The sequence below is a fragment of the Nerophis ophidion genome, linkage group LG10, assembly GCF_033978795.1.
Source record: "Nerophis ophidion isolate RoL-2023_Sa linkage group LG10, RoL_Noph_v1.0, whole genome shotgun sequence".
NCBI classification, from domain to species: Eukaryota; Metazoa; Chordata; class Actinopteri; order Syngnathiformes; family Syngnathidae; genus Nerophis; species Nerophis ophidion.
In genome coordinates, this window is record NC_084620.1 from 62,508,511 (window position 1) to 62,520,380 (window position 11,870).

Genomic DNA, 11,870 nt, shown 5'->3' on the forward strand with positions numbered 1-11,870 from the left:
CAATTGCACTTTGAGAAACGTTGTTCTTAAACTGTTTGACTATTTTCTCACGCAGTTGTGGACAAAGGGGTGTACCTCCTCGCCCCATCCTTTCTTGTGAACGACTGAGCATTTTTTTGGGAAGCTGTTTTTATACCCAATCATGGCACCCACCTGTTCCCAAATAGCCTGCACACTTGTGGGATGTTCCAAATAAGTGCTTGATGAGCATTCCTCAACTTTATCAGTATTTATTGCCACCTTTCCCAACTTCTTAAATATTTGCAAAAAAAAAAAAGTTTATCAGTTTGAACATCAAATATGTTGTCTTTGTAGCATATTCAACTGAATATGGGTTGAAAATGATTTGCAAATCATTGTATTCCGTTTATATTTACATCTAACACAATTTCCCAACTCATATGGAAACGGGGTTTGTAGTAATATACGTGTATGAAAGTATATACATGTGTAAAGGTGTATTTCTATATACAGTAGAGGCCAAAAGTTTGGACGCACCTTCTCATTCGATGCATTTTTCTTTATTTTCATGACTATTGTAGATTGTCACTGAAGTTAAAGTACCAATGATTGTCACACACATACTAGATGTGGCGAAATTATCCTCTGCATTTGACCCATCACCCTTGATCACCCCCTGGGAGGTGAGGGAAGCAGTGGGAAGCAGCGGTGCCGCGCCCGGGATTCATTTATGGTGATTCAACCCCAAATTCCAACCCTTAATGCTGAGTGCCAAGCAGGGAGGTAATAGGTCCTATTTTTATAGTCTTTGGTATGACTCGGCCGGGATTTGAACTCACGACCTACCGATCTCAGGTCCACTGAGCAGGTTACACTGAAAAAAAACTATGAATGAATACATGTGGAGTTATGTACTCAACAAAAAAGGTGAAATAACTGAAAAAAAAGTATATTCTAGTTTCTTCAAAATAGCCACCCTTTGCTCCGATTAGTGCTTTGCACACTCTTGGCATTCTCTCTATGAGCTTCAAGAGTTAGTCACCGGAAACGGTTTTCACTTCACAGGTGTCATAGTTTTGATGCCTTCAATGACCATCTTTAATGTAAATGGTCATGAAAACAAAGAAAACGCACTGAAATGAGAAGGTGTCCAAACTTTTGGCCTGTACTGTATGTATACGTGTGTAAAGGTGTACGTGTTTGTGTGTACAGAGGTACAAGTTTGTTTGAAAATGTATGTGTGTAAAAGTGTAAGTGGGTAAAGGTGTAGATGTGTGTTAAGTGTATGAGTATAAAAGTGCCATAATATAAGGATGTGTGTAAAAATGTTGCCATTTGTAAAACTTGCACGCCTGTAATAGTGTATGTGCGTAAAAGTGTATGTATGTGTGTGTGTGTGTGTATAGGTATGTGCACGTGTAGAGTGTGTCAAAGTGTGCATGTGTAAAAGTGTATGGGTGTAAAAATGTACACGTTTCTGTGTACAGGTGTAAAGTATAAATGTGTAAAGGTATACCTGTGATAAAAGCGTATGTGTGTAAAAATGTTGCCGTGTGTAAAGGTGTATGTACAAAACCCAAAACCAGTGAAGTTGGCACATTATGTAAATCGTAAATAAAAACAGAAAACAATAATTTGCTAGTCCTTTTCAACGTACGTATATTCAATTGAATAGACTGCAAAGACAATATATTTAATGTTCGAACTGGAAAACGTAATATTTTGCAAAAAATAGCCCATTTGGAATTTGATGCCTGCAACATGTTTGAAAAAAACTGGCACGTGTGGCAAAAAAGACTGAGAAATTTGAAAAATCGCCATCTTCGAAGCAACATTATCATGGACGCCCCTGCTTATTTCAGCAAGACAATGCCAAGCCACGTGTTAGAACAGCGTGGCTTTATAGTTAAAGAGTGTGGGTATTGGACTGGCCTGCCTGTTGTCCAGACCAGTCTCCCAGTGAAAATGTGTGACGCATTATGAAGCGTAAATACCACAACAGAGACCCTGGACAGTTGAACAACTTAAGCTGCACATCAAGCAAGAATGGGAAATAATTACACCTGAAAAGCTTCAAAAAATAGTCTCCTCAGTTCCCAAAAGTTTACTGAGTTAAAAGGAAAGGCCATGTAACGCAGTGGTAAATATGCCCCTGTGCCAACTTTTTAAATTCTAAGTTGATGATTATTTGCGGGGAAAAAAAGAAGTTTCTCAGTTCGAACATGAAATATCTTATCATTGGAGTCTATTAAATTGAATATAAGTTGAAAAGGATTTGCAAATCATTGTTTTCATTTACGATTTACACAATGTGCCAACTTCACCGGTTTTGGGTTTTGTATGTAAAGGTGCATGTGTTTCAAGGTGGTGTATGCATAGGCGCCAATCTACATTTCTGCCAGTGGGTGCACGGTCTGTGTTTATTAAAAAATAAATAAACTTTCAGTGAAGTTAAAGGCCTACTGAAACCCACTACTACCTACCACGCAGTCTGATAGTTTATATATCAATGATGAAATATAAAAATTGCAACACATGCCAATACGGACGGTTTAGTTTACTAAATTGCAACTTAAAAATTTGCGCGAAGTATCCTGTTGAAAACGTCGCGGTATGATGACGCGTGTGTTTGACGTCACCGGTTATAGCAAACATTTTTTTCCAGCCGGATCCAAGCTATAAGTAGTCTGCTTTAATCGCATAATTACACAGTATTCTGAACATCTGTGTTGCTGAATCTTTTGCAATTTGTTCAATTAATAATGGAGAAGTCAAAGTAGAAAGGTGGAGGTGGGAAGCGGTGTATTGCAGCTGCCTTTAGCAACACAAACACAGCCGGTGTTTCCTTGTTTAAAATTCCCGAAGGTGAAGCTTTACTATGGAACAGAGCGGTCAAGCGAACATGGTTCCGGATCACATGTCGACCGGCATGTTTCGGTGAGAAAATTGTGGTAATAAGTCTGCTCTTACCGTAGACATGAGCGGAGCTTGCGTCCTCCTGCAGCTGCGTGGCTTCCTTCAGAGACCCTGGCGGTCACCACACCCGTACCATATAATCTCACTAAAACACTATAGTAACACAATAAGCGGATAAGGAATTTTCCAGAATTATTCTAGTAAATGTGTCTAATAACATCTGAATTGCACCCACTGCCCTCGCCTTTTTCCTTTTTTTTTTTTCTAGTCCTTCACTCTCATATCCTCATCCACGAATCTATCATCTTCGCTCAAATTAATGGGGAAATTGTCGCTTTCTCGGTCCGAATCGCTAAACAATGTGAGGATGTGAGGAGCTCTACAACCAGTGACGTCACGCGCACATCGTCTGCTACTTCCGGTACAGGCAAGGCTTTTTTATCAGCGACCAAAAGTTGTGAACTTTATCCTCGATGTTCTCTACTAAATCCTTTCAACAAAAATATGGCAATATCGCAAAATGATCAAGTATGACACATAGAATGGAGCTGCTATCCCCGTTTAAATGAGAAAATCTCATTTCAGTAGGCCTTTAAAATTAACCACAGGGGTAGCCAAAGGGCTGTACAATAGGCAGGTTAAAGATAACACAAGAAAAACGAGCCAACACAACACAAACAGAGCAAGATAAAAAAAAAACAAGTACAACACAGAGACAGGTTGACAGCAGGTGCATTATGGGACGCCAGAGCAGGATGGAGATCACAGAGTGTTAAAGGCCATGGAATAAAAGTGTGTTAAATAAACTACAACAATATTGATTTTTTTAAAATTATTTTAAAGATTGAAAATTCCACGTGGGTGCTCGGCATGGTCTGTGGGTTCTCGGGCCCCAAAGCAACCACGGAATCTGCGCCTATGTGTGTGTAAAAGTTCCCGTATTTAATCAATTAATCAATCAATCTATGTCTATTTATATAGCCCTAAATCACTAGTGTCTCAAAGGGCTGCACAAACCACAACGACATCCTCGGTAGAGCCCACATAAGGGCAAGGAAAACTCACACCCTTTGGGACGTTAAGACAGTGACAATGATGACTATGAGAAACCTTGGAGAGGACCACATATGGCGGCACTGTATCAAAAAAATGACATCAATCCCTAAAGGATATCACCACATGGGCTCAGGAAGACTTCAGAAAACCACTGTCACTAAATAAACTTTGTTGCTACATCTGTCAGTGCAAATTAAAGTCCTACTATGCAAAGCAAAAGCCATTTATCAACAACATCCAGAAACGCTGCCAGCTTCTCTGGGCCTGAGATCATCTAAGATGGACTGATGCAAAGTGCAAAAGTGTTCTTTGGTCTGACGAGTCCACATTTCAAATTGTTTTTGGAAATATTCGACATCCTGTCATGCGGACCAAAGGGGAAGCGAATTGATTAACGTGGACCTCGACTTAAACAAGTTGAAAAATTTATTCAGGTGTTACCATTTTGTGGGCAATTGTACGGAATATGTACTGAACTGTGCAATCTACTAATAAAAGTATCAATTAATCAAAAAACCATAGGTCTACTTCCATGGCAGCGATGGAACTAGTTGAGGAGGTAAGCACTGCAATTGATAAGAGGGAATTTGCTGTTGGTGTTTTTATTGACCTGAACAAAGCCTTTGACACCATCGATCACACTTTACTAGATATGGTGTCAAAGGTCTTGCTCATGATTGGTTGAAAAGTTATCTTGGTGGCTGAGAGCAGTATGTGCATATGAACAATGTAGATTCAGATAAAAAGATTATTACACACGGTGTACCCCAAGGTTCTGTACTGGGACCAACATTGTTTTTACTGTATATTGACATTTGTAAAATCTTTAAAAAACTCAACTGTATTATTTTTGCAGATGATACAAGTCTGTACTGTTCTGGGCAAGACCTTGACCAACTCCTAGAGACTGTAGAGATTGAACTCCACATACTAAAGCAATGGTTTGATGCCAATAAACTATCAATCAACCTAAAGAAAACAAAATATTAAATTTTTGGAAATAGGAAAAATAACATACAGCGTCATATAAGAATTGATGATATGGAGCTAGAAAGGGTGTATTCAATAACATTTTTGGGAATCTATATAGATGATGAATAAATTGTAAACTGTACATAAATATACTTACACAAAGATGGCAAAAATTATTGCTATGTTACATGAAAGTAAAAACTCTGTAAATCAAAAAGCTCTTCACATGTTATATAATTCTTGTGGGGTGGTATAGCTCGGTTGGTAGAGCGGCCGGGCCAGCAACTTGAGGGTTGCAGGTTCGAATCCCGCTTCCGCCATCTTAGTCACTGCCATTGTGTCCTTGGGCAAGACACTTTGCCCACCTGCTCCCAGTGCCACCCACACTGGTTTAAATGTAAAAAAATAAAAATAAAAAAAAATAAATTAGATATTGGGTTTCACTATGTAAACCGCTTTGAGTCACTAGAGAAAAAGCGCTATATAAATATATTTCACTTCACTTTCATATTCCCATATCTTAATTATTGTGTTGAAATCTGGGGTAACAATTATAAATCAAACAGCAACTCTATATTCTTACTTCAAAAGAAAGCGATTAGAATTGTACATTACGTGAATTATTATGACCATACCAATGCTCTGTTCATTAAATTAAAAACATTAAAACTGCACGATCTTGTTGACTATTGTGGCTTACAAAGCTGATAACCACATGCTGCCTGGCTGTCTACAGGTGAGGTTCAAACCCAGAGAGAATCCCTATGACCTCAAAGGTTCAGCTTTATTTCAGAAAGCAAACCTAAGAACGAGCTTAAAAAGTAGATGTGTTTCTGTCAGGCGGGTTCAACTGTGGAACAGTTTGGGTTATTTCTTAAAACGTCCATTCACACATTTAAAAAACACTTAAATATATATTTGTCTTAAAAAAATTTATCACCTTTGAATCAACATTGTAGTTAACACTATGACTAATGTTAATTAAAAACTAAATGTGGGATATAAATAATAATGAAAGTACAAACCCCGTTTCCATATGAGTTGGGAAATAATGTTAGATGTAAATATAAACGGAATATAATGATTTGCAAATAATTTTCAACCCATATTCAGTTGAATATGCTACAAAGACAACATATTTGATGTTCAAACTGATAAACATTTTTTCTTTGCAAATAATCCTTAAGTTTAGAATTTGATGCCAGCAACATGTGACAAAGAAGTTGGGAAAGGTGGCAATAATTACTGATAAAGTTGAGGAATGCTGATCAAACACTTATTTGGAGCATCCCACAGGTGTGCAGGCTAATTGGGAATAAAAACAGCTTCCCAAGAAATGCTCTGTCTTTCACAAGAAAGGGGTCTCCGTTGTCGTAATTTAGGCTTCATAATGCGCCTCACGTTTTCTATGGGAGACAGGTCTGGACTACAGGCAGGCCAGTCTAGTACCTGCATTCTTTTACTATGAAGCCCCCCTGTTGTAACACGTGGCTAGGCATTGTCTTGTTGAAATAAGCAGGGGCGTCCATGATAACGTTGCTTGGATGACAACATATGTTGCTCCAAAACCTGTATGTACCTTTCAGCATTAAAGGTGCCTTCACAGATGTGTAAGTTACCCATGCCTTGGGCACTAATACACCCCCATACCATCACAGATGCTGGCTTTTAAACTTTGCGCCTATAACAATCCGGAAGGTTATTTTCCTCTTTGTTCCGGAGGACACCACGTCCTCTGTTTCCAAATATAATTTGAAATGTGGACTCGTCAGACCACAGAACACCTTTCCACTTTGCATCAGTCCCTCTTAGATGAGCTCGGGCCCAGCGTAGCCAGCGGCGTTCCTTGGTGTTGTTGATAAATGGGTTTTGCTTTGCATAGTAGAGTTTTAACTTGCACTTACAGATGTAGCGACCAACTGTAGTTACTGACAGTGGTTTTATGAAGTGTTCCTGAGCCCGTGTGGTGATATCCTTTACACACTGATGTCTGTTTTTGATGCAGTACCGCCTGAGGGATCAAAAGTCTGTAATATCATCGCTTACGTGCAGTGATTTCTCCAGATTCTCTGAACCTTTTGATGATTTTACGAACCGTAGATCAGTGGTCCCCATAATTTGTCCTGGGGGAGGGGCGGTTGGGGTGGGGTTTATACCAAAAAGTTCTATTTTGGTTTCATCTGACCACATGACATTCTCCCAATCCTCTGCTGTATCATCCATGTATCCATTTTGGTATAAACTCAACTCGTTGTGTTTGGAGGAAGAAGAATACTGAGTTGCATCCCAAGAACACCACACCTACCGTGAAGCATGGGGGTGGAAACATCATGCTTTGGGGCTGTTTTTCTGCTAAGGGGACAGGACGATTGATCCGTGTTAAGGAAAGAATGAATGGGGCCATGTATCGTGAGATTTTGAGCCAAAACCTCCTTCCATCAGTGAGAGCTTTGAATGGTTGACCAAATACTTATTTTCCACCATAATTTACAAATAAATTCTTTAAAATTCCTACAATGTGAATCTTTGGATTTTATTTTTTCACATTCTGTCTCTCATAGTTGAAGTGTACCTATGATGAAAATTACAGACCTCTGTCATCATTTTAAGTGGGAGAACTTGCACAATCGGCGGCTGACTAAATACTTTTTTGCCCCACTGTATGTAGATTTCATTCATATTCGTGGGTGTCTAGAACAAACAGATGATAGGAATCATTGCTTGGCTTTTTACATGATTCAGTTCTCGTTGGACCTTTTGAAACCATTTCAGAGCAAAAAACAAAGAGGTACTACGGTAGAAGGACGACAAACTAAATATTCTTTCAAAAGTAAACGTAAAGAAAACACAAGTGCTGGCTAAGAAAAAAGTGCTGGCTAAAGAGTCCTGATTTGTTTGTGGGTGTGCTAGTGGTGGCAGTGCACACCACATCTTAACATCATGCATCCATCCATCCATTTTCTACCGCTTATTCCCTTCTTGGGGTCACGGGGGGCGCTGGCGCCTATCTCAGCTACAATCGGGCGGAAGGCGGGGTACACCCTGGACAAGTCGCCACCTCATCGCAGGGCCAACACAGATAGACAACATTCACACTCACATTCACACACTAGGGCCAATTTAGTGTTGCCAATCAACCTATCCCCAGGTGCATGTCTTTGGAAGTGGGAGGAAGCCGGAGTACCCGGAGGAAACCCACGCATTCACGGGGAGAACATGCAAACTCCACACAGAAAGATCCCGAGCCTCGGATTGAACCCAAGACTGCAGGACCTTCGTATTGTGAGGCAGACGCACTAACCCCTCTGCCACCGTGAAGCCCATCTTAACATCATGCACTAATATTAAAATAATAAGCGACGTCATCATTTTGTGGGCATTATGGTAAAATTGTCAAGGTATGGCGTTCATGGTTTCAAATAATTAATAGAAGGACACATCTATAATTGTACATTGGGGAGGAGGAACCACTTCTGGACTTTCTGCTCAGGTGCTTTGGATGCGTGTAAAAGAAAGTGCATCTCTAGCTTCCTTCAAAACCGCACTAAAAGAACACCTCCAGGCAACTATAACCCTAGAGCAGGCGTTGGCAACCTGCGGCTCTTTAGCACCGCCCTAGTGGCTCTCTGGAGCTTTTTCAAAAATATATGAAAAAGGGAAAAGATCAGGACAAAAAAACATATTTTTTGTTTTAATTTGGTTTCTGTAGGAGGACAAACATGACACAAAGCTCCATAATTGCTATAAAGCACACAGTTTATATTAAACGTGATTCACTGATTCGATTTGGCGAGTGCCGTTTTGTCCTACTAATTTTGGCGGTCCTTGAACTCACCGTGGTTTGTTTACATTTATAACTTTCTCCGGCTTTCTAGGACGTGATTTATGCCTCTTCTTTTTCTGTCTCATTTTGTCCACCAAACTTATAACGTTGTGCATGAATGCACAAAGGTGAGTTTTGTTGATGTTATTGACTTTTGTGGAGTGCTAATCAGACATATTTGGTCACTGCATGACTGCAGGCTAATCGATGCTAACATGCTATTTAGGCTAGCTGTATGTACATATTGCATCATTATGCCTCATTTGTTGGTATATTTGAGCTCATTTAGTTTCCTTTAAGTCCTCTTAATTCAATGTATATCTCATGACACACTATCTGTATGTAATCCATTTTCTACCGCTTATTCCCTTTCGGGGTCGCGGGGGAGCTCAGCTACAATCGGGCGGAAGGCGGGGTACACCCTGGACAAGTTGCCACCTCATCGCAGGGCCAACACAGACAGACAGACAACCTTCACACTCACATTCACACACTAGGGCCAATTAATATGGCTTTTAATTTTTTTGCGGCTCCAGACAGATTTGTTTTTGTATTTTTGGTCCAATATGGAGCTTTCAACATTTTGGGTTGGCGACCCCTGGCCTAGACTGATACCCTCACCCCACCACATCTCATCTCCCCGAATTGAAAATAATCAAATGTAAAAAAATAAATAAATAAATGATAAATGGGTTGTACTTGTATAGCGCTTTTCTACCTTCAAGGTACTCAAAGCGCTTTGACACTACTTCCACATTTACCCATTCACACACACATTCACACACTGATGGAGGGAGCTGCCATGCAAGGCGCCAACCAGCACCCATCAGGAGCAAGGGTGAAGTGTCTTGCTCAGGACACAACGGGCGTGACGAGGTTGGTACTAGGTTGGGATTGAACCAAGGACCCTCGGGTTGCGCACGGCCACTCTTCCACTGCGCCACCCCGTCCCAATAATATGTATATATATCATAATATATAATAATATCATATATATAATAATATGTATATATATCAATCAATCAATCAATCAATCAATGTTTATTTATATAGCCATAAATCACAAGTGCGTCAAAGGGCCGCACAAACCACAACGACATCCTCGGTAGGGCCCACAGAAGGGCAAGGAAAAACTCACCCCAGTGGGACGTCGACCATGATGACTATGAGAAACCTTGGAGAGGACCACATATGTTGGCAACCCCCCCCCCCCCCTCTCCAGGGGACCGAAAGCAATGTAGGTCGAGCGGATCTAACATGATATTGTGAAAGTCCAATCCATAGTGGATCTAACATAACCGTGAGAGTCAAGTCCAAAGTGGATCCAATATAGTAGCGAGAGTTTTTATGCTTTCTGAGCTCACTATGTTCAGTGCTCGCTGTACATATCCTACGAAGTCAGACCTACACTGTTACAATGTCCATTTCTCAGATGATTTCATTGATATCCAAAACTAAACACCAAGGCCCAACCCCCTCCACAACCCACCCCCCGGATTGTAAATAATGTAAATAATTCAATGTATATACTATGATGATTAACTTGTGTGATGAATGTATTATGCTGATAGTATATATTTGTACCATGAATTGATTAACGCGGATCTTGACTTAAACAAGTTGAAAAACTTCCTCGGGTGTTACCATTTAGTGGTCAATTGTACTGAACTGTGCAATCTACTGATAAAGTTTCAATCAATCAATCAATCAAAATGTGTGTGTGCTATATCTTCTGGTTGTGATTAAAATATTAAAAATATTGACAGACTGCCAAGCCTCTGGTGATGCTCCCATGCCAGCAAGACATCTGATTGGCTGACCAATATTTGCGCTCAGGTATAGTACAGGCTGTAACTTCCTATTGTGTGCATGCAGAGATACGCTAAGCTAAGATAGGCCAGGCTGGGCTCAAGAAGCACATGAAAAAGCTGAGCGGGGAACAGCGGTGTCTTGTTCTGTGCTTATGAAATATTCACATCATGCAGGCTGGAAGACGACACGCAGGATCAAAAGCTCAACCTCTGTGACCTTTGACCCACCGCGGTCCCGGTCTGATCTCGTGTGACATCACGGAAGCCGCGTCCTCTTGCCGCAGCCGAGACGCACGTGAGCTTCAACATGCGCATCTTCCACACTTGCCATTAACCTCAAAGGCCTACTGAAACCCACTACTACCGACCACGCAGTCTGATAGTTTGTATATCAATGATGAAATATTAACATTGCAACACATGCCAATACGGCCTTTTTAGTTTACTAAATTGGAAAATTAAATTTCCCGCGAAGTGTCCTGTTGAAAACGTCGCGGAATGATGACGTTATTGGTTGGAGCGGACATTTTATCCCAGCACCACTCACGGCTAAAAGTCATCTGCTTTAATCACATAATTACACAGTATTCTGGATATCTGTGTTGCTGAATCTTTTGCAATTTGTTCAATTAATAATGGAGACTATAAAGAAGAATGCTGTTGGTGGAAAGCGGTGGATTGCAGCTGCCTTTAGCAACCAAAACACAGCCGGTGTTTCTTTGTTTTTTGTGAAGCTTTAATATGGAACAGAGTGGTCAACCGAACATGTTTCTCTACCACATGTCAACCGGCAGGTTTCGGTGAGAAAATTGTGGTAATAAGTCGGCTCTTACCGGAGACATGAGCGGAGCTTGCGTCCTCCTGCCGCAGCTGTCAAAAAGGCAGCTGCGACTTTCTTGGCTCCTCCATGGCTTCCATCAGAGACACTGGCGGTCACCAAACCCCTCCGACTTTCAGGTATGACTTTCTAATCCCACTAAAACACTAGTAACACAATAAGCAGATAAGGGATTTTCCAGAATTATCCCAGTAAATAGCGCTTCACTCTAACTTTCCTCATCCACGAATGTTTCATCCTCGCTCAAATTAATCGGGAAATCGTCGCTTTCTCGGTCCGAATCGCTCTTGCTGCTGGTGGCCATGATTGTAGGTAGATAGATAGATAGATAGATAGATAGATAGTACTTTATTGATTCCTTCAGGAGAGTTCCTTCAGGAAAATTAAAATTCCAGCAGCAGTGTACAGAGTTGAGATCAATTTAAAAAAAAGTAAAAAGTAAATAATGGGGTTTTAAAAGGAAACAAAATAGAGAAATATTACAAAAAGAATA

At 40.5% G+C, this 11,870-nt stretch overlaps 1 long non-coding RNA gene across 1 annotated transcript; it reads left to right on the plus strand.

The window, feature by feature from the left end:
* Nucleotides 1-8,730: 8,730 nt before the first annotated feature.
* LOC133559935 (uncharacterized) lies at nt 8,731-10,836 on the plus strand. The gene is made up of 3 exons (XR_009808343.1): nt 8,731-8,856; nt 10,495-10,564; nt 10,714-10,836. It is a non-coding gene; the product is annotated as an uncharacterized LOC133559935 (long non-coding RNA).
* Nucleotides 10,837-11,870: the final 1,034 nt, after the last annotated feature.